We start from the raw sequence: 24,155 nt of genomic DNA on the forward strand, positions 1-24,155 counted from the left end.
CAAGATTTACAGTAGATCTGTTATTTAGGACACAAATGACACTGTGACCTTTTTGTTTGAGCAACAGAATTCCTGTGTCTAATCAAACTGGAATGAGTCCTTTCCTCATCTCCTCCGCCTCCCACATTACAGCCATTTTTACCCTTCTCTCTCTCTGTGTCTTATTGGTTAACCCCCACTACTTCCTCCTCTCTCTTTTTGATGGTGCCGAGTGGCAGATTGGACGCTCAAAGGAACCACATTCAATAATAAAACAGGGAGAGGGGATTCAGAGATGAGAGAAGAGAGATAAAAATGTATTGTGCCCCTTCTGAGTGTCCCTGAATGATTTATAACACAACTGACGCTTGCATGAGCCTCTGGGAAAGTTGTGGCTGCACTTCTCCTCCTCCTCGCTTACTCCACCCTGCCTGGCATTTATGACCAAGCAACAATGAAAAGAAAAAGATGTACAGTCTATGTAGTGGGAATAAGTATAACAGTGCAGGTTTATTTGCATCTTTTATTTGAGTCTTCGAGTTTTTGACGAGGTCAATTTTATTTGATGGACTGATAAGAACATAAAGGCAGCATTGTGAGTGTTTTAAAGATGTTTCGATTGTCTTCACTTTGAAATAAAATAATGCATTTTACACCGATGTACTGTACTGTGTGAGCTATATAAGGGCTTTTAAAATACACTAATTTGAAATGAGTCAAAATCTTGTTCAGTTAATTATGTGACATGGCTGTACAAATTGTCATAACTTCATTGCAACAATCTTTTATCAAATTGGATTGCTGATTAATTATCTGTTAACTGAGCAATTAGTTAATGGATAAGGGTTAGAGGTATAAACACAGAAAATGCATGCAGACTGTAAAGATACTTAATTTGAATAAAAAACATGAATATTTTATGTACAGTACAAAAATGAAGAATAAATCAGCAGAATGAGTTACAATAGATAAACCATGTTGTCACAAGGGAACATAATCAAGTCTTAATTACTGTGTCTTTCCTTATATTTTGCTTCATCAGGCAATTTTGTAAATACCGGTCCTTTACACATTTTATGTGAATGAAACAGAAAAGAGGTCATATTAAATTAAAAAAATGAAAGTTAAACTGGAATGTCTCCTGGCCTGGTGGCTTAGAGGCATACTGCTGCAATGCCAACCAAATGTTTCAGAGCATTCAGTGGGTGTGCATGCATGTGAGTCGTGGTGTTGGAGGAAAAGAGAAGGTTATAAAGGTTAGTGGGCCAGCTGCAGCATGACATGATGAAATGTGCTTTAACAAAGAAAAAAAAAAATCACAGAAAAATGGCTGAGACTAAGGCACAGAGCATGTGGTCATGCCTTAAACAGTAAAGTTAAAAAAAAAAAAAAAAAAACACAGGGTTAGGGATATTGTGGGTTTGTAGAATATAAGTTAAAGAGTGTGACAGCCCATGTGAAAAGTTTCTGATTTTAAGGCTCTTAACTAGTCCATGCTCACCATGTACAAACATAATTGAGTGAAATACTAATCAAATTACTTCTTATTCCAAGTTCAGAAGAATTAAGGTAATGTATGCTCTGAAAAACATGCATAACACCATCTCTGACATTCTATGTTAACATTCTTTCATAAACTTCATTAGTGTATTGCCTAGAAATCAAAATCCTGAAATCCATCTCTTACTTTCTGTTCCTCCTGTTATGACACACTGTGATATGAATCAGAAATCTTGAGTCACATGTTGTCAATTTCCAAGACACAACTTGGCCAACAAAACTGCTTCAATCGCCTAATATTGCATTTCTTGTTTTTGGTATAAAAAAAAAATAAAAAATAAAACAAAAAAAAAAATAAAATAAAAATTTCAGAAACGGCTTTCAAGGGGATTGGCCAAACAATTCATCAAGTGAGATGTTAGGGTGTCAAACATGGACTTTGTCCAACTTTAATCCCCTTTTGGTTTCAGTTTTTACATGTAAAAACAAAATGTCACAAAACTGATTGTAGACGTTATAAACAATGACATCACTTCCTTCATGGAAACCTGGGGAATTTTGTGCAATCTAAGAACTGAAAGCACGAGAAATGGTCTCAGTAGCCAACTTTTGAATTATGTGCATAATTGGAGCACTAAAAACCAGTTAGGCTAGTTTAATAGTTCATCCTTCTTTTTTGAATGTTGATTTTCCTAAATTTAAATGAATGATACTAAGACTCAAAGTTTACAAATGTAATCAATGACTCCCAGTGTGGCTGAGGATGGCTGAGGTGGGTTTTTGATGAGTCATTTTGGAGTTGTGCTTAAAATCATGTCCCGTAGTGACACACCGCTTTAAATAAAGCCGAGGCAACCAAAATACGAGGCTATTTCAACAACACGAAAAATTCTTCCCGGATGAAAATAAACTAATCCAGCGAGATAGAAAGAAACTAAACATTATGTTCTGATTATTCTGCCAGGGTGGCATGGTGTGGATTTTTATAGCAGTGACTCATTTTCACACAGTGAAGAATACACACATACACATACATAGTTTATGCTGTAAAGCAGGATTTGGAGACTTCAGGGCAGCTCTCATCTCAAGAGCTTAGTGGCACTACTGAGACATGCATGCATACAAACGCACACACGCACACAAGACTGTTACCTTCTCAGATTAGTTTTAAGCCTAATGCCAACATAAATGTAGGCGTTGGTGGATTGAGGGACAAATACTAGACAAATAAGTGGCCCATCCACCGACCTAAACCCTGGGCCAATTCTTACTCATTAGTTTATTTGAAGTGATTCGCTCTTGTTGCCTTAAAGCAACAACAGCTCAGAACCTCACAGTGGGTACTTATTTGTGCTTTAGATGACTTATGATGAACTCTGCACAGATTACTTTGATGGACCTCTACATTTCTATCTCGCTTAAGCACCGTGGGGATGAAGTACAGATTAGAGATGAGCTAGTGTGCCTACGATCGTGACTTAAACTAATGCAGAGACAACAAATGTAATCGGCAGCTTTATCAGCAGAATGTTTTTTTTTGTTTTTGGGGGGGTTTCCATTGTGTGAATGGAAAAAGTAATCAGTAATCACATCCTTAAAGAAAAAAGGGAAAAAAATAAGTCCCCACTCTATAAAAAAAAACTATGTCTGGATCGCCATAACTTTCACAGGAAGCATTTTAAAAATCATGCATAGAGCTAGAAAAGGCTCCGTGGCATTTGTCAGCTCTAGGTAAGAGTGTCTGTTTACTACTGTGTGAGGGGGAGGGGAAAAAAAAAAGAAGAAGAAGAAGAAGTGTTGTTACGCTTCCTACCACTGATTACCCTGAAAATTCAAATAATGTAAAATAAGGATGCAAGGATAGGGGAAAAACATCTGCAGAAGTCTTGACTTGACTGGCCAAAAACCCTCACAAAAAAACCCAACAAAAAACAAAGGATTCATGTTCTCTGTAACACAAACACTAAATAAGAATGGTGTTAACAGAAGCGCAAGACGAAAACATTTTTAAAGTATACTCCAAATAATATCAGCTGGATGTTCCACAACACTTGTGGATGATATTCTGCAGTCAGATGATTTAAACTATTTAGAGGGGGGCAAAAAGGCACCGCTCAACTAGAGCTGGGCGATATAAGATTTTTTCATATCACGATATGTTTTTTTCATTTCAGGCGATAACGATATATATCACGATATAAGCCAAATAAATATATTTGTAAGATTTAAATGTGCCGTTGCTCACAAGTAAAATGTGAAATAATCAGCAGCTTGTTTTGATTTAAATATTTATTTCCCATAATAAGTTCAACAGGGTAGATGTACTTAAGGAACATGAGACTTCAGTTTCAGATAAATAAAGGCAAATATTGCAAACTACACAAAAGGCAGCCGCTAAAGCGTTTAAGTTTCAAAATAGAACAAACAAAACAGACTACTAAATTGTCAATTCCACTTAGAAACAAAATATTAATTCTAAAAATAAATCTTAGTTTGTTTTACAGAAGAACAGACAAAATTGACTAACTTTTGTCAATATCAAATAAACAGAACTAAAAGGAAATTCTCAATCTCTGCTTGTTGTATAGCTTAGCTTTTCAAACAGTTTTAACAGTTACTTTAGTCTGACAAAAGCCGAATGACGCTTTCAGTCAGAGATTGAGCATGCACCGGTTTATTGTATTTCCAGACTTGCTTTCGGCACAATTTACAGTGCGCGCTACTCTGTTTTTTGTCAGACTTGAAATAGCCGAAATACCTTCACACTACGGAACGTCTATGGCCCTTCCGTTCGACAATCTCTCCGGCATTGGAACCATCATCGTTTTTTTCTTCGGTAACCTTCGCTCACGCTCTCGGTTGATTTTTCTCTAGTCGGCAAACTCATTTCCTTCATTACCTGGGCAGCCCGGCTGCAAAAACAAATACACATGTGCGCCTTGGCACTTGTGCTGTACGTAACAAGTCACGTGACGTGACGCTGCGGCTGTGATTGGTTCGGCTCTGCGCTACTTAATTTGGATTGGCTGTTCTTTTTTTTCTTTTGAGGACAAGAGAGATGAGGCCTATCGTAATAGTTTAATTTTTCTATCGAGAAAAAGTTATTTCGCAATACATATCGTTATCGTTCTATCGCCCAGCTCTACGCTCAACAACAAAACTGTATTCCAGCTGTGAAACATAGTGGAGGCCAATATCATGGCTTGCTACCCCAGGGCCTGGATGCTTTGCAATAACTGAAGAAACTTTGAATTCAAATCTGAATCAAGAAATTTTACAAAAAAAATGTCAGGGGAGCAGTCCATGACCTAAAACGTCAGAGAGGGTGAGTGATGCAAGACAATTACCCAAAACTCAAAAGCAAATGAACAACACGATGATTTAAAGAAAAAGAGAGCACAAGAGAGACAAATGTCTTGTTTACCAATGGCCGCTGTGCCATGACCTGAAGAGAGCTTGTCAATCAAGTCATCCAATAAGTAAGCCAAACCCATATTTTACAAAGATGATTTCTCATCAAAACAGCTTGGGTCCACAATATTTTGTTAGTAATCAATGCCAAAAACTGGTTATTTCAAATGGTAAAGGATTCAAAACCTTTTTTTCTTGCAAATGCACTGCCAGAATACATAGCAAAAACAGGTTTAAGAACCAGCATTTAGACAGAAGATAATGTCACTGGGTCACTGATGGTGGTGTATAAAGTGCGCTATACTGTGTCTCCAGACAGCTTTTTTGATCATTCAAGACAGAAAAACTTTGAATAAATCTCTAATTGTAAAATAATGCCACCCAAATGTTCCTGGTCACTACTGTCATTAACACATGTTGATAATCTTAAATTCTTTCAGCCTTTAAAAATATTCACTGTTAAAATGCATTTTCAAAACAGCCATGAAAGTCCCTGAAAGACAATGCTTCAAAGTGTCAGACTCTGTGCTGTACTCTTAGTGAAGTGAAATTGAAGGCTGATACCCGTATCTTCCAAAAGGTCAAAGCGTAAGTATGTGTAAATTGTGTGTGACGTGGGTCCAGTGTTTTGAGTGAGTCTAGTGCATAAGAGATAATGTTACCAGCACATTGCTGCAGCTACTGTGAAGTACATGCCGAAAGGGGTGATTAAGTTACTGTAATCAACCATAAAGTGCCAAGACATGCCAATTCACTGTAACCAAAATAAGGTCCTGGTTCATCCAATATTACCATAGTGTTACCCAGTCCCTCTGTTTAAGCAGAATTGGTCAGAACAGAACCTAAGACTTTAGTTATCTATTAGCAACGAATGCTATGAAATTTATTCCATTGCTTCATTTATGTTTATGCTCTTACACAATACTGAAGTTGAAATCCTGCCTCTGAAAGAGGCATATTGTACTTTATGTAAGCCTGCAATTATTGCAATTTCAATAATTTTAAAAATTCGGATTCAGGGGCACCTCTAGCAACAATGGCCCTAATGTTACTCGCAATGTCTATTACAGTAGAACGGCTCTCAATAGTCCCAAGTTACACAATTCACACTTGTGACAAAGCAGAGGAGGACGGCCCTTTTGTGTCTTACAGCTTTTAGGTCAATGGCAATTTTAATCTCCACATGGATGTAGAAAAGCCATTTTCAATTATGTAGACCTACAGAGTGTTATGTAATGAGAATGGAACAAGCACAACCAAGACACATAAAAGCCTTCACACATGAGAATGATTTGGAGGCCTATTATATCTTTGGCTTTAGGCCTCTTAGACTTGAGAGGCCTAAAAACGTAATCTAATCTAAGACGTGGAGAGAGTAGTGATGAAAATGTATTGAAAATTTCAATAAACAAACAATTAATTCATTTATAAAGTAACTGAATGAAAAATAAAAAGATTTTCAGATAGAAACATTTTGCATTTAATGCCATGTAAATTTAAATCTTAAATTTAAAAAAAGTTTAATTTCTGTTTGACAATGTGTATTGGAATAAAAAATTAAATGCAAGACAAAAAGATTTCTGTGAAGATAGAAATGTTGGTTTGCTAAAAAATAAAGTCATTACTTCTGATTGTTTGCACTGGAAAAACTGCTTCTATCCATCTCGGCACAGTGAAAGATAATGCCAGCAAAATCAAATCACACAGATAATCTAACATAAGTCTCAGCATATACAAGGATCATCTTTGAAATGTTCTTTCCAAGACCTAAAAGTTCAGAGGAGATTATTCTGAGTTGCTTTGAAACATTTTTCCATCCAAGAAGCTACAAAAGTATTTTATCCTAATTTGGAGTCTTGTAAAGCAAATTCACAGTACCCAAGCCTCTCTATACGAGTGATTTTCATTTGTACTGAGGTAATGAAGTAGCCAACCTGTGTGGTATCTAAAACATCCCCCAATTAATGCATCGCCAGCATACCTTGTGCGCTGGACACATGTGCACTTGTCTGAAAATGGTAATGAAAGCTAGGCATACTCACACATATGCAGGCACACAAACATACGCACAGCACTGGTCACACTCATTCTGCTGCACAAAGACCATCCTTCATTCACTGTGAAAGCTTTTTCAGAGAAATCCCATGAATACAGAGGGGTCGGTCTGTGTGTCTGTCCCTCTAGAGCAAAGCCTGGAGTTTTCTCATTAAAGCCATTCATCCTCTCTGGCAACTATCTGTGCTTGTGCCTTTTCAGCTGAACATTTTCTTCCAACCCTGTCAATAGTGTGTGTGGTCTACTGTCTTGTTTTTTTCCCAAACTCACAGTCTCTCTCACACACTGTCTTTTTCCAAACCCCTCCTCCCTAAATAAATACAAACACACACACACACACACACACACACACACACACACACGCACACACACGCACACACAATGAAACAAGTAAACACACTAAGAGCAGTGTCACAGAGCCCCATCACCAGGCTGCTAAATTATTCAACAGTCCCTCACAGCCAATTTTGCACATAAGAGAAAGTAAAAGGTGAAGAGCAGGAGGTTTATCTGTGGGCACGTCTGGCCGGGAGCTGTAGGATCAACAGGTTACAACCACACACACAACAAAGAAAGAAGTAGAGATGGCGAGCAGGAGAAGAAAGCATTTAACTACAAAAGCTCCAAATTATTCAAAACAGAGAATGAGATGCTGTTCCACTTGTGAGTAGAGTAGGCCAAGTCTCCCTTTACTTTGAGCCTTCTGCAGTCCACTATACACTTAGAACAACAACTGTCAACAATGCATATCAGCCTTAAGTAGCAGAGTCTCTGAAGCAAATTCTTTAAATGTTTAGTGGTTGTTTTTGTTACAGTGCATACAATTGATCTGGTTAGTTTTGGTTTGTCACAACAAACATTCAAGCACAACAAAGAATTTCACATGATGTGCAGTTCCCTGTAACCTATAGCAGTGGTCAGAAGTTAACATACATGATAATTTTGGTTTGTAATTATTTTATTGAACTGCTCCTTTTTCCATGATGGAATGATTGTTCAGCATACATCTTTAATGCCTTTAAATAAAATAATTTAATAAACAATTTTGAATATATACAGCCTCAAACACATACCCCCCACTAATATTTGGTTATATATCAATTGCAAAAAGAACAAGAAAGAGAGCAGTTCAATAAAAATAAAAAATAAAAAAAATCACTGAACGGCCAAATTTTTATTCTTTTTTTGCCTGTCCCATTTGGTTCTTTAGCCGTCAGAATTGTTGTCTGAAGACCAACAAGGATACCTAATGGATTAACTTTGCCAAATGGATCATCACGGCCTTGCCGTATTGGTCCATTTGATCGACCTTTGTTGTTATTATTTATTTTATTTTATTTTCAGTTGTTACAGACGGGACAGACATGACTGGGGGATAGGAAAGGGAGAAAGAAAGATGAAGGAAAAGAAAAACAGAGGGGAAGAGGGACAGTGAGAAAGGGCACTTAAAAAGAGAAAGAAAGAAAAAATCTCCTGGATCACCTGTTGAGAGAAAAAGAAGAGAAAACAAGCAAAAAAAAAAACCAAAGCAACATACTAAACACAACACCATCGCATTAATCTAGCTAAGTGTAAACAGCAGTAAATACTAAATATTGAATGTTGTTGTGCAGCACGCAGGACCGACAGCGCACAATGTGCTTTGAAATAGCAGCCAAGAAAGGTGTAGTTTATGTCTATGAACAGTGAACACCTGTGTGCACACCTGTGTGGATCAGCGCGCTTGTATTCAGAAGGTTTCCCCATGTAATGGTCTGCTAGAGGGTGTAGAGGGCCATAGCCCCGTCCCCCAGGGCATGAAGCAGGCATGGAGGAGATCCAGGCTCCAGACATCCAGAGGCCCCAGAGTGCGAGAGCCCAAGGAGTACCACCGGAGGGGCATCCGTCCCCAGACGAGGGGTCACCCAGTAGCCACAGAGCAGAAGCCAGAGGGGGCTGCACTGGCGTGCCCGCCGGCTCTGCCGGCAGCCAGCTGTGCCAGAGTGAACCGAGCCGCAGGCCCAGAGGCCCGAGGGCCAAGGGCCCCCCGCGCCCCGGAAGAGGCCTGACCGAGCAACAGGCGCCAGGCCCTGCCAAGTAGCCACCGGGAGTGAGCTGGTACATACCTGAACGCCCAGCCCTGAACGGCCAAATTACCATGACATTCATCTATATGGTGTGTGTGTAGACTTGTGACCACAACTCTACATGCGCACATCCCTAGAAAAATGGCCATCCTATGTTGCAAAGGAAGATGCAATTTGTTCTGGACATATTACCGGTTTGGTGGGCAGCACAGTATTGAAGCTGTATTAATGAAAACAAGAACAGCAATTTAATGCATTTAATTGGCAATTTAAAATGTTGCCTCTCTCTCAGAAATATATGGAAGGTGGTGAGACCACCATTTTCATTGGAATAGGTTTTGTTCTGAACAGATTTCTGGTTTTAAACTTATTCAATCCTAACTGAACAATTCTAAAGTTTGCACCAAAAAAGTAAAGAACCATCACAGCTGCTTTAAAAAAATCCAAGCAAGAGTTAGAAGTTCTCTGTTTTTTTAATTCCCAACAGAATAAAACATATTTCTAAATGTAAACTGCAGCACAGGATTTTTAGTTGCTTTTTTTATCTGACAGCTGCAGTCACCACTGTTATCTTGATAGTTTTAAACGATAACTATGTCATACTGTGAAATATCTGCATAGATAATCTAGAGTTCAATAGTTAATTTTCCCCTTAATGAGGAAAAATATACACAGAAAATCTGATCTCAATATGGTAATAAAAACTTATTAAAGTATCAGAAAATATGTGTGAGAGCGCAGGTAGTATATGCACATTTCTACAAGTGGATAATATAACATTCAGAGGAATGGAAAATTAGGACCAAAATTTGTGACTGCTATGAGGGTAGGGTGACCGCTCCTATAATGTAATGGCCTTGTAAATATTTTACACCTAGACAGACATTCATTTCATAGTTGTGGTGCTTTTTGGCCGGTGTAGGCACACAGCAAATCAGTGTACTTGACTTCTTTATGGCACTTTTATGTTTGTCAGACATTCAGTTTGTCTGAGGATCCCACATCAAATATTTCCATGTAAATATTTATCTATAAACTCTAAATCAGAACATCTGACAACTACTCACCTCACACTGGCTTTAAAAAACTGAACAGGCAGGAAGCTATAGCACGTTTTTTTGTTTGTTTGTTTGTTTGTTTTTTGCAAGAACAAATTGCATCTTCCTTTGCAACAGTTTAAGTAAAGGTTTCTATTTACTCTACAGTTCAAATAAACAAAACTGATATGAAAAAAGCAAAGGGATTAAAGAGGTTAAAGATGGGCTATTAAAAGAACTGAGAACAAAAAAAGAAGGACAGGGAAGCATGCAGTCAACAAGGCCAACAAAGCACGAGACAATAGAGTTATTGAACTTTGAAATCAAACACAGACACACCTTTGTTCCACTTTAAGGTGGATGAAAACATAACAGGATTTTTATGACTCTTTTCTACACATACAGACAGTGCCAGAGAATGAAGACTGTGTTTTGATATTTATGTTTTTTGAAGTAAAAATCTTCAGCACTTTCAACTTTGTTGTAATTTAATATTGATTTTGGTGTTTAATAAAGTATAGGCTCTAAAATTTTAACTAAAGAGAATAAATCTGTTTCTTTAACTGTTAAGATTCAGTATTAACACAGACATATGTCAAAATATAACCGTTTAGGAACTGGTATTACCATAACCAGTATAAAAATATTTTGAATCTTACCTAATCTCAGAAACAGTTAAGCTCCAGTGTGCTATTTTATGACCCTTACAGCTGCGTCATGGCAGCTTTCTGTTGTATATTTTATCTTCTATGACGTGCCTGCAATTAAAACATGTCTAAATGTGGGAGTTCCATGTTTATGTAATTCCTTTTCTCCTGGGCAATCATTTTGGTCAAACTCTATTTTTTGAAAACCCTCGTAGGCCCTGCACAGGATCAGTTCATTATTTTAAAAGCACGACTCCACCAGCGCCACCTCCTCTAAGCTGACTCACTGAACAAACACCAACATGCACATGTTGGATTTATGCAAATTATATCCAAAACATTCAATTAATCTGAAGCGGTTTGCAGGGTTTGCGCGCACCTTAGCAACAATGACTTACTCATGGTCCCCAGGAGAACGTGATGTTAATAAATAAATATATATAAATACACCCATAAAATAACACTTGAATTAGCCCCAGGGCTCACACTAACCTAGATATTCTCTTTTTAGCTTGGACAAAATTTGTACGCTGGCTTTGGGCTGTGTGTCAGTATGAGTATGTACAGTATGAGTCAGTAAAAGTACACTTTCCTGTATGTGTATACAGACAGAGGTAATATGTGCTAATAATGGGTCTTTTGATTAAAATGAGAGAAAGATTCATGGCAGATATTAAGAGAGGATAAAAGAGGTCTCTGTCTCTAGAGCTCATAATAATGTTTAGTCTTAGTGAAGTAACTGGTGAAATGAAAGTAATTGCATCCTTCTTCAGAAATGAAGAAGCCTCTTGGATGAGAGGTGAAACCATTTTTGCAAACCTAAAGTCCATTTGGCTTCTTTTGTAAAGCTCTTAAGACTAATTGCATCTTTATTTGATGGACTGTATTCATCTATGTTTTTACACAGCATTTTGGCTTGAGACCCCTTCAAACAAAACACATTTTAAAAATGTCTCCAAATTATGATTAATTCAAGAACTCTATGACTTGATAACTGTACCTTTGTGGTCTGAAGTCACAAGTGACTTAATTTATGGCCCAGAGTAATTAGAAAAATGTACCTCTCAAAAGTATTTGTTTTCCTTTTTTAATTGGCACTTTCCAGACACTAAACAACACAGATCAAATTCCTTTAAAACACCATTGCCTTTTAGGGAAGTTTCAAAAACATCACAAGAGTGAAAGCACAGATGGTATTAAAATGACTGCATCACTTTAAAACTGAAATAAACAACTTGTCACTGATGGGATTAGTTACACCTGTGTTTTTCTTGCTGTGAAGTGTTAGGATGTCCAGGAACAGATAATAAACACACAACAGCTGTAGTCCAAAACAGTTTCTCCACAAAATTACCATTAGTAGATTGTTGATGAAGCCCTTTATCATTTGCAAATCCTTTCATTTGATCTTTTACTTAGACACTTTTATCTCTTTTAATATGTTTTGTCAGTTGTCTTATATAATTAACTTTACAATTATGTGAACTGAAAAGATTATTTGGTTTGCCTCAGAAGCATTTATATTTCTGTATGAAACTCCTGAGGGTGGAGAGCTGCATCGATCAACTGACAAAGTCCTCCAGCAGCTCTTGTAACTATAATGGGAGCAAAGGATAAAGTAAGGTGACATCATTACAAAGTGACAAAGTGTGGAGTGGGAGTGGTGCTTAAGGTGAACCAATGGCTCGGGCAAAACATTTGACTGTAACATGAGTCTTCTTTCAATCCTGGCAATAATTGTTCAAGTTCAAAGCATGTTTAAGTTCCATAACAGCAACCACATGTCACCATGACCATAAAAGGTCAAGGCATAGACAGATGATCGCATCCTGCTGGGGGCATCAGATCAGAAAACAGTTCACTATGTAGCCCAAAAGGGCATGGACTAACAATGGCTTGGTAAGAAGAAAGGGATGGGAATTCATACAAAAGAAAACAAAAACAAATAACACTTATGTCAGCCTACTTGTTGTTGCAAGAGATGTGGATTCCTGCTTAATAAGATTTATGATTTAAGTTCTTTTTCCTTCACTGAGCCATATTTGATTCATGTTGTTAGACAGTTTACAAACAGCAGAAGTCAAAACTCTGTCATAGGTCTTAAATCAAGAATGCTATCCTTTCATTGTTTTGTTTTCTTTAATGTTTAATGGATTTCTGTATCCTGAAATGATCTCCCACTCAATTACATATCAAGATACCAGCATTTTGCAAAACATTTTGCTTCATCTTCAAATTTGTTATGACCTGCTCAGGTGATAGTCCAGCTAGCTAATGGGCCTGCACTATAGATATTAATGACAGGGTTGGGTGACTGAGGCCAGTCAATCAGAGCAACAAGGTGTAACCTGCAATCATCATCCCACAGACAAGCCTAATTTAATCCATAAAACTCAATTGTGTGTCACCAAGTTTAGAGTATTTGTCAGACTCTGTCTACATACTGTCAGGTGATGACACCTACTTTCAACTAACAAGCACAATCATAGCTCTCTAACCCCGGCAAATTACTTTTTAAAATTATTAAGGTATTAGTGTCTTTGCATCTTTTACAGTTTTACAATGGAAAAAAAAAAACATCTACGGCCATATTAATAGCTATAATTACCTGGCTGGAATATTCTAAATCTGAATATTGCAAACATTAAATTTTCTACAGTAAAACAGAAGCTACAACATTTTTAGCAGCTTCTAAATAAGTCATCAAAACTTTTACATCATTTATGTTTTGAAATTTAAACACTAAATTGATTTATAGATTTTCACAGGCAAAATACATGTATAATGTGGTAAGTGAGGGCAAGCATAATTTAAGAAAAAAAATCCTTCCACATGTGCAACCTGTAATTTTTGCGGTTTTGATTCACCTAAGACAAGTCCAAGCAAAAAGCCCAAAGACAACCATAAAAAAGGGTATGGAATGATTGCATGCTATGCCAAGGATGATGGCATTTGGTTTTGAACCACACTGAATCAAAATTTTAACTGGTTCTTCTTCTGCACATGCTCCATTCCTCTCCCTAGTTTCAAAAAATTTGTTTTTATTGTAATCTTTTAATGTATTCTTGCTCATACAAATAGATTGACAAACACATAACTGCATACATATATCTGCCCTGTATCTCACCTTGAAACAAAAAAAAAGCATGTATTTCAGACGATTTCCACTTCACTAGGCCTCTACTGCTTTTGAATGCTTAAACAAAAGTGGCATAACCAAAAAACTACAGTCACATGAGCAGAGCAAATTATTCTCTCAGAGTATAGTATGAAGGACATTTACTGTAATGATGTCATGACTAAATATATACCCATAGTTTGCCTACGATAATGGGTGGGTGAAAGGCAAATCATGGGGCACAGCACGTTGATATTTTTCCACCATGTTTTCACACCTAAAGAAATCAACTGAACCAAGACCCATAGTTTTCAATTTACACAAGTCGAAAATGATATTACAGTTACTGTGTGAAATGCTTAAAATGTTCATTTTAAAAGCCATTTCTGGTGCTAAGTTTAGGTAAGAAAATAGGAAAGTAACAAATTTACTTTGAAGTAAAACCAGGGCCTCGTGTGTCTTTACATCATTAGGGGAAAAATCCCTTTTTTGATTCACAAAAAAAGGAAAACAATTAGGCGTAAATGCCTTTTGGTCAAAGAGGTCTCAGCATTCAGGTACCGAGCTGTTACTGACACTCTGTGACACACTGGACTGCTTTGGTTGTAAACTGGTATAAACGTGTGTAACATCCACTGCCATTGGCCATATCTATGCAGGCTCAGCTGGGGCTGGATGACTAGATAGGCCATATCGACTAGGCAATAACCATGGAACTGTTTATGACACTATCAATTCTCAACTGTATTGATCTTCATTGTGGTTGAAAAAATATTCTCCAGTTCCACACATAAACACACAAGAGCTGTGGATAGTTGCTCAGGTGGTAGAGTGGATTGTCCACTAATTATTTGATACCCAGCTCCTTTACATGCCAATGGGCAAGACACTGAACTCAAGATTGCTCCAAATAGCAAACCAGAACCTTTCTCTGTTGTCAGTAATGTGTTTCAGTGTTTCAATGAGCAGTCAATAAAGTACTTTCCAGCACTACTAAGGCTAAAATGAAATACATAATTTACCTTCTGTTGAATAAAACACCCCCCATCAAATCAAGTTTTTCAGATGGGCTGTATTGTTGCATAATTCCAATAAAAAAAAAAAAGCTAAGAAAAAAAACACACCCACATCACAAACACAAAGGAGATATCCAGTTCACTTAGGCGATAAGGCCTTACAGACGCCAATAATATTTAAAGGAATATGATTAGAATTCTTTACTTAAAACATGACATGGCAAGTACTGATAACTGAGGAATTTTACACACTACTGTACTCATCAATTTTAAGGTCTTCAGAGACTTGAACACTCTTTGCTCTTTGAGTCTTTTAGCAATAGCCTTCACTAGGCATGTCCTTGAGACCACAGTGACAAGTAGTAGTGGTCAGATGCCCACACCAGACAGTGAATCATCCAACTGCTGTAGCCCCATTCTGCTTTCCCAAAAGGCCATGCAAAATGCATGAGCTTGAACGTATGAGAAAATGCTCACACACAAACACTTTGTACATGAACACAATCACACAAGAATACACTAGTCACTACATGAAAGTATAGTCACTGAGGAAGGTGCACGAAAACACACAGACAGGGATTTTAACTTGTGGAAGTACACATCAGCTGATCTAGTTTCAAATGTGCGCGCATGCACATGTATAGTGAAGGGCTGAGATGAGTGAAGTGCTACTCTAAAGCCCAACAGGATTTTCCAATCAAGCAGCAGAAAGATTAATAGAGGCCTACTGCATGCTTTATGGTGAAAGCCGTGCAAAAGAGAAGTCATTACACTGAGTAGGACATGTAGCCGCTACTTGCTGAGTTTTGTTCATAATGAAATTTTAATAAGAGCAAAATTTAATAGGCAGGTTGAGCTGCCATTAGCTGGGAATGACTGGAGCTCCAGTGCCATCATTGGAACTCAAACTACTACGGTCTTTGCATATGAGCATTTGCCTCCAACAGGGTGAGTGAATCAGATTTCCCTAAATTCTGTAATCTGGTGCAAGAGACTTAGAACAAAGATTCAGATTCCTTGCCTGGAGAAGTATCTTAATCTTTTCAGTGGCCTTCTTTTCTTAATCTGCCGAGCAAGGTTTGTCGAATTCAGAGCAATACTGCCTTCTCTTCAGACAAAGTCAAAGCAATGAACATGAGTCTACACTAAATCTCACAGCTCAGTGAATGGATTCCATTTAAGACTCCTATGTGGGACAGATGAGACACCCTTTCTGACTTTCTTGAAGGCCGTGTTCTTGGAGGAATAGCGATGATGTCATGCAGTCTTTTGTCGAGGCCTCATGGGATGTTGCATATCACAGTTATACATTTATGGGTAGGTCTCCCAAAGATGTCAGCTTTATAATAGACTGAATAAAGCTGTCCTGCAAGCGCTAGTGTACCACTGCCGTTTTCTAATGAAGCCTGTATCTTTCAGTTAACCGTGAAAAGACCAAAATAATGATTTAAAAAAAAAATTATAAGGAGTAGGGCCAGAAGAGGTGTGTGTCAAAGCCTGTATGTTGTTCTAGACAAACACAACAAACTTTGCTTGCTCATGGCACAGTGCCTCAACTGATTTAGTTTTATGTTAATGAGAATCAAAGGGAACATTTTTCTTGATTGATAATCTGTCAAAAGTATGTCTCAGTGCATACAACACATCAGGAGAAACACAACCTATAACCCTTTTTCTTTACTCGGCCTTTTAAAAAGAAAAGACAGCATGCTAAAGTAAAACGAAAGAGAAAGATGGAGGGAGGAAATTAAGCAGAGGAAACCCCAAAAAGGAAACATGCATCTAGGCCACTGAGTCATTTCCCGTGTGTTTTGCTTTTTCCCCTCTTCTTTTTTCAAATATACACTGACAGTATAAATTATGTACATCATCATTGGAGTTTACACAGAGTGGGAGAGGGCCCATGGGCTTTAAGCTTTAGGATTTCAGCTTTTATCCCCTGTAAAGTCTGCCCGCAATTAGTCTGGGAATTAATTCAGGCTCAGAACTTAGCCTCCCCCCTTTCCTCTTTTAGATCTTTACTGATTCATCCAAGCCTCTTTTACTCACACTCAAAAAATAAATAAATAATAATAAAAAAAAAAAAACATGGGGAGTAAATGTGATATCTTCCCCATGGAGGCCAGATTTTACCCATACAAATAACTTAAAGGTAGCACCAATGTTATAGAGAATTTTATTTAAAAGCATGGTTCAGTGATCCAGCTGCAACAAGTGCTACCAGTAAATAATATTCTAAGTCGAGATTTCATGAAGTGCCTCGCAGTATTCAAGACTCAACAAGGTAGATGAGACCAGGAGTACAACCAGAACCATGCTCAACAGTTTCATCAACATTCACACGGTTCTGCACTTTGATTCTGTTCCCCAGGGCCAGAATGACAGTGCTAAGTTTAACTATAATGTCCTAAGCCATCCGAGGGAGGAGATTCATTGCAAAAGTCCTAATCTGTTGTATGTATTATTGTGCCAGTGCATGCCCACTCCAAGCTATTTCCATGTGGATATTTTTTGGCCACACTAGCAAAATTATGACTCCTAATTTGCCCTACATGTCAGAATTGACTCCAAGTATATTTGTTCTGATTTTCACATAAATCATGTCCACTTATTTCTTTTCAGCTGTCTCTCAGAGATGAAACGACTGCCATTTTGCTGTTCTCAGTTTCAGTTTGTATCTCCTCTTCTTGGAGGTGCAGGCACACACAAACACACATAAGCCGTGTCCCAAAACGTCGGCTGCATCCTCCGGAGGCCGCATTTGAAGGCCGATTACGTCACAGCCAGGCGACGAAGGCTGTCCCAATTCCTCGACTCCTTCAAATGCGGCCGACAAATGCGTCCTTCATTTCCCCGAATTCGAAGGATGGGTCGGGTGTGTCCTTCATGGCCCACCATATCCCAGAATTCATAGCGCGGCCCAGCCAAATTTCAGCTGCCAACAATGGCGGCCGCTACTAAGTTTTAAAATTAGTCTTATTAATCTTTCCCGGTCACAAAATAAACTTTTAACATATTTTCAGGCGAGAAAGTAGCTGTGTAAACTTCAAATATCTGCTCGGTTTATCAAGACATCGTATATTTGCAAAAGTGTGCCGACGTTTTCGGAGACGTCTGTTACCCACCCGCTTGATAGCAAGCCGGGGGGTTCAATGGTCACTCCAGCCGGCGAGAGCAGCTGACTCCCGGCTTCATCGTTTTCAGACCCCCGCTCTTTCGCTACCCAGGTTAAACATGATATATAAGTCACTCGGATAACTTAAAATTTTAATTGTTTGCCTTTTTTCTGTGTTTTATTTGTTCCGGAGTAAATCAGTTTGGCTGAGATCAAAGTTATTAGATTATTAGATTAAATAAAGCTTTATTAATCCATCGGGTGAGTTCCTCCGGGATTTTCACACAGCTGAATAAACGTCAAACAGAAAACTGATTAAACAGAAGTGTGAGACAGTCGAGAATTTTCGCCAGTGTCCTGTTATATTTTACATAGCAAGGAGCAGACGGCCAAGTTTAATAAACTCCACCGAGACAGCGGTGACGCAAATCTGAAGGCTAGACCGTCCCATTTCACAGCCTCGCACTTCCGGCCTTCTCGGTCTTCGAAGGACCCGGCCCACGTAGACCGCGAAGGCCGGGTCCTCCGAAGGATGCAGCCGACGTTTTGGGACACAGCTATAGTGTAACAGAGTGCAGAGGAGAGAAACAAAAAAGCAGTCAGATACTCATCACAATAGGGGGCATCAGGTGACTCATAGCCTGTAAAAGCTACCCAGTGGTTTTTTTTTGTTTGTCTGTGAAGGTTCTCAGTCATCCAGGTCATCGTAGTCTAAGGAGCTTGGAAAGAAAAGCGTCTGGACTTCTTTAAGTTGCTTGAAGACGTTTCACCTCTCATCCGAGAAGCTTCTTCAGTTCTAAGGTCAAATGGCCGAGAGTCCCAGATTTAAACCCAGTGGGAGTATCCCCCCAAAGAGGGACAAAGGACCCCCTGGTGATCCTCTATTCACATGAGCCAAGGTGTGAAAGCGGGTGTGGGACCTAATCAGCCAGGGTTTCGGGTGTGCCCATTGTGAAACCTGGCCCCACATTGTCATGTGAATTCCTGAGGTCAGATGGCCCAGGATGTGAGTGGGCATTAAGGCGTCTGGGGAGGGAACTCAAAACTGGATTATAGATGGCAGACAGTTGGTGTCGTAAACCACCGCCTCTGTTCAAAGATGGTCGCTCACAGTGGACATAGATGGCCTCTTTCACTCCTCTTTCAAACCATCTGTCCTCTCTGTCCAAAATGTGAACATTGGCATCCTCGAAAGAGTGTCCTTTATCCTTAAGATGCAGATGGACTGCTGAGTTTTTTGTTTGTTTTTTTTGTTGTTTTTCTTTTAAAAAGGCTCGTGAGTGTTGAGGGCTAAAAGTGTTAACGATCTTTTCACGCTTGTGTTTCATGTTCAAACAGTAAGGTTGGAAATGAAATGTGAAAGGGGGAAAGGTGTGGCTATATATTCCGGTCTGAGATGGTCATGCTCTAGAGCAGTACTCAGTGGTCCTGAATTTTGTATATAGCACTTCTAAACTTCTATTTTCCGAAGTTATATCTAGAATAAAAAAGGAAATTCTTCTTTGAGTGATGAACTATTTTAACAACTAATGTATTATTAAAATGTTTTTATCATTTAATTTTATGCCCACAGATTTAGTTTTAATTAGCTGTTAACTGACAATCAGGTAGTTCTAGCAGCAAGATCTGTAATACTAACAATCTCAATTTCATTGTACTTTTTATGTGATCCATTAATAGAACCAAATGAAAAATGCTAAAAACCATTGTGTGCAGCCAAGCTGTATGCAACTTTCTTTCCTATCACAATTTTGAAGGTATTCAGCCTCATTTCCTGCTCCAGGACACATGTAGAGAAATAGCAGTGCTAGACAGATTTTAAGAACAGTGTCATTAATCAGTAAATCACCCTGAGCTTTTTTTTAGTAATTATCCTGGTGTTTTCCCATCATTTCTAGCTTTAACTGGTAGTCCAGGCTTGCTGCTCCTAGTGGGACCTATTAAGTTCTTCAACGCCTCTGGCACCATGTCACTTTGGAATTGGTAAAGTCTTACTATCCCTGGATCTCTGCTTTAATTGTGCACTGTGATATCACTGGTACACACTGATAGGAGGTCATGAACCATGTGGTCAACAAAACTCTACAGTTCTTTGTGTGTTGCCAAATCAATAATTAATAATGTGCATTTTTGTATTGCAAATATTTTTTTGATACAGGGAAGTGGCATAAATAAATAACAGGAACATTTTGTAACAAATAGCCAAATATATCACAGTCAGAGAAAGGATGTTTTCATGTTTGAAGAGGAATAAAAAGGAGTGGCAGACCAACAGAAGCTTTTAGACTTGATGAATATCAAGTACTGACCAATGCAGTGCCTGCAGCTGGTCCTCTGTTTCATTTATTATCAGAGCAGTCATGTGTAATGGAGTACCAATGCTCAGCACAGCTCATTTAATTTCTCTATACAATGAACAGTTTGAAAGCTAATCAATGAATAACTTCTTAATTATACTGTGTATTATAATAATCACAACTTAAACAAGCAGCTTGAAGCTTGGCATCTAATCCAGCAGTAATATTGTCTTGATACTTCATTCTAAATTGTTTATGAAAGCACAATAGGCTTTCCTATCTGATATGGCTCCTGTATCATACCAGGAAACAATAGCTGGACGTGGGTCAGGCTGGCTACCGTCTATTACAACCCAGTGAGGGTGTGTGCATGTCGGCTTCTTTGATACCCTCTTGGCCTAACAATGCAAGTACTTCCTATCTAGCCATCTGGGACGATATCATCCTTGCAATTATGCTAAGGTTTGCAGCCTTCTGGGTCATGATGAGAGCCTGTGTGTGAGAGAGTGAGTGAGTAAACTATAACGACTGAGGGAAGCAGTGGGGCTGGGTGTTGACTGGTAAGTCGCAGTGTAATTGGACAATTGTTCAGTTTAACCCCAGGCTCTCAGGGTTCATAAAGGCATCAAAAGCTCTCCTGGTAAACACTATGAAGCAAGAAAGGGGTGGCTGAAGTACTTACTTTGGCTGGCCTTACATTTTTTTTCCATGAGAAACTCCTGTGTTCCTCATTCATTATGACACACAACAGTCCGGTTGATGAATACAGAGATAACACAAAAAGCTTGGCTGGAAAGTAGCAACTATGGGAAGAGAATTGCAAGAGAAATTCTGTGTTGCTTCTTAGTCCAACCTCCAAACCTTGTTTGTCCTAATGTTTTCTTGCCTTTTAAAGAAGTGCCTGTGAAAGAAGCCAGGCTGAAATACAGAGTTAGCTAAAAATGAAAAATAAAACTCACATTTATCTTGATACACTGCTGGCTGGTGACAGCACGGCACAATCTCCCCCAGCTTCATCAGAAACAAATCTCCACTTGACCCAATGGAGGCTGTCCAGTCACAGTATTAGAGCTGCACAGAGCTTGGGCAGAGGCCTAGATTCCCTTGGGACTAGGGCGTTTTTGGCATGCACTTTGGTAGCTCACATGATGAGAAGTTATCAAACATTCACATCATGTTAGGTAGCACTACTGATTCTAGATGCCCTATAGATCTTTCAGAAGTGCTATGGAATAAAAGCTATTATAATGGTCACTGCTGGTCACTGTTGACCACAGCATCCACAATTTTGCCAACATGAAGGTTCTGAACCTTCACACCAATGAAAAGTGCTCTGAAATAAATGAATGAAGTTTGGAGACATGTTAGCAAAAGTGCTGAGTGAAAAATTATGGTGAATAACTGTGTGACACAAAAGCGCTTTGAGCAGCCAAAGGAAGCTCCCAAAATAGATGTGGTGCGGTGTATTACCTCACCCCCACTCACATCAGTAAATGTGTCCATCACATTCATGCATCCTAAGCCCTGCTGACATGCCCCACTCTATGAAGCTCACAGTGCATACTAGAGTTTTCCCAGTTGGCTTGCATGCAGGGGAGAGTCAGCAGAACAGAGGCAAATGGTAGGCCTATGACATGACACTTTCAATTTTTTAAAGACCCATATTACAGTGAACCATGTAGTTCTAAAAATAGTCCAGTCTGAGTCTTTTCCGCCATTCTGCCAGGCTAAATTAAGCCTTAGGCCCAGGAGGGGTAGTGGTGGGCAGAGATAAGACAAGTCAGCCATCAGCATTGGTAATGTCTCTTTGGGTGATGGTGATGGCTCCTCATAATTCCTCAGCACTTCAACTTGGCCTAGTCATAGAAGAGCAGAGATAGGCTTGCACATTTCACGAAAAAAAAAAAAAAAAAAAAAAAAAAAGGGGGAGACAGATGTAGTTGGACATAATAGGGGTTGAAAAGAGGGTGGGTGGAGGGGCCTACTCATGGTCACAGCTGCAACCTCGCCAGGGGATTGGATGCGCACTTCTAATAAAGCTCTGTAATCAAGTCACTCGTGCTAACCTCCCACACCCACAGAGGCTAACTTGCAAAAAATGCCTATCTTGTGACACAATTTTGAAAAGAAAAAAAAAAAAACAATGAAGGAAACAATGGACATGTAGCACATTAGGAAGAATGACGTATTTAACAACCAATATGTGGTGCATAATAGTATGCAGCACATACATTATTGTGCTCAGTGAAGAAATTGAGCCAGATGCTACACTAGTGAAAAGCCTATAAAATCCAATTGGAATTTCCAGATGAATAAGCACGCACATACTTAAATCAGAACTGCTGCAATAAATACCTTTTTAGGTGTGCAATATTTTCATTGTGAAAACTTCAGTGGGCGACATCTGAATACTTCTGCTCAAGATCTAAAGTGGCTGATCCGACTAATACAGTTTTCAGCTGTGCAAGGTGGCAAGTAAACAGCAGAAGTGGCACACTCACTGGGGAGGCATTTGTTGATGAGACATCTGCTGGGCCGTGGCTTCCCCCCTCTGAGACAGCTTTCAGTAGACCAAGGCCATGACTCAGGTCTGCACCAGCTGCTGGGCCTTGACTAGATCCATTTCACATTTTTCCCCATGATGGTCAGTGGTGCAAATACACCATTGCCATAAAAATCCAGAAGTGATGCCGATAAAAGAAACTATGAGCTGGACATGAACCAGCAGATGCTTTATAAAAAGGGCATTTGCTTTGAGGAACTAACCATCTTCACATTTAATTAAATAGACACTCTTAGTTGGACACAAACACTGTTTTAATGCACACCAAAAGAAGATTTAGGAACGCACCCACTGTGAACATGCACATGTTACCGTAGGTAGTTCTGACTGGCTAATCAAACAAAGTGCTTCTATAGATTAATCCTGCTAACACATATTTGTGCTGGTACTCTCTCTTGCTGGCTTCACAAGACCATGATCTTGCAGCAGTGCAGAGTTTTGCTGTCGACTGAAATCATCATTAAAAGCAGTACGCATGAACACATCAGTGGTGGGGGTAGAAACGGCATAATTCTCCTTACCATCTGAGACAACATTCCTGTATCAGACATCCTAAACCAGATCACTGCACAACATTAAGCCTGACAGAAGCCCTTTAATATTGATGTGCCCTGCCACTGTAGCATAAACCACCAAACTGCTGTGGCACTGGATAACTGACAATTCTGTAATATATGTTTCAAAAGTCAGCCTTTCATCATGTGAAAGAAAAAAGCTTTTCACTTCAACAGGTTTCCCCTAGAAGCAAATTCAGCTCTTTCTCATTGAGGGGTTAAATTGTTGTAAAATATCACGATTGCTGTTTCAAATATGTGGATATGACAATGCCAATAACCTTATTACATAATTGTTTCCAAACTGTAAGAGGCCTACTAGTAGGCTTGTCTAGGTTTTTCAAAAGAACAGGTCAACTCGATAACTTTAACATTCACATAGGGGGACTGGGAGTTTAATTTCTCGATTATAGCTGATACAGTTAAACTCTTCCCAGTGATAAGTTTTTTGGGTTTTTTTTAAAATCCCAGCTTCTGTAAAGCTAGTAGAGGGCTTCAGTGGCTTCTAGTTTCTCTGAAATAAAACAAATCAGGATTTCACTGAGACAGACAGAGATTGCATTAGACGCTGCAGCATATTACAAGACCTATAAAGGGCACATAGAGGTCAGGACAACTATTATAACTAATGTAGCCTTTTTTATAAGATATCAGTATTTGTTGTACAGATAATCTGCTGCAGCCCATTGTACATCCCAATGACATGTGGACAGACCCAGAAGAAGCAAGCCACATCTGTCATAAAAGACTGGGAACTGTGGTTTCCATTCTGCTGAGTCCATTTCCTCTTTGTGGCA

The 24,155-nt window shown here is 38.9% G+C and overlaps 1 protein-coding gene across 4 annotated transcripts in view; it reads right to left on the reverse strand.

Moving 5' to 3' along the window:
* taok3a (TAO kinase 3a) overlaps positions 1-24,155 on the reverse strand; it is a 66,812-nt gene that overhangs the window by 39,754 nt on the left and 2,903 nt on the right. The window contains exon 1 of one of the 4 annotated variants that reach the window (XM_063489418.1): positions 6,933-7,087. The exons of the other annotated variants lie outside the window; for them this stretch is intronic. The gene's annotated coding sequence lies outside the window, so the exon portion shown is untranslated. Of the gene's footprint in view, positions 1-6,932; positions 7,088-24,155 lie in introns of those variants that run through there. 4 annotated transcript variants of the gene reach the window in all.

Source organism: Pelmatolapia mariae, linkage group LG12, assembly GCF_036321145.2.
Source record: "Pelmatolapia mariae isolate MD_Pm_ZW linkage group LG12, Pm_UMD_F_2, whole genome shotgun sequence".
Taxonomy (NCBI): domain Eukaryota; kingdom Metazoa; phylum Chordata; class Actinopteri; order Cichliformes; family Cichlidae; genus Pelmatolapia; species Pelmatolapia mariae.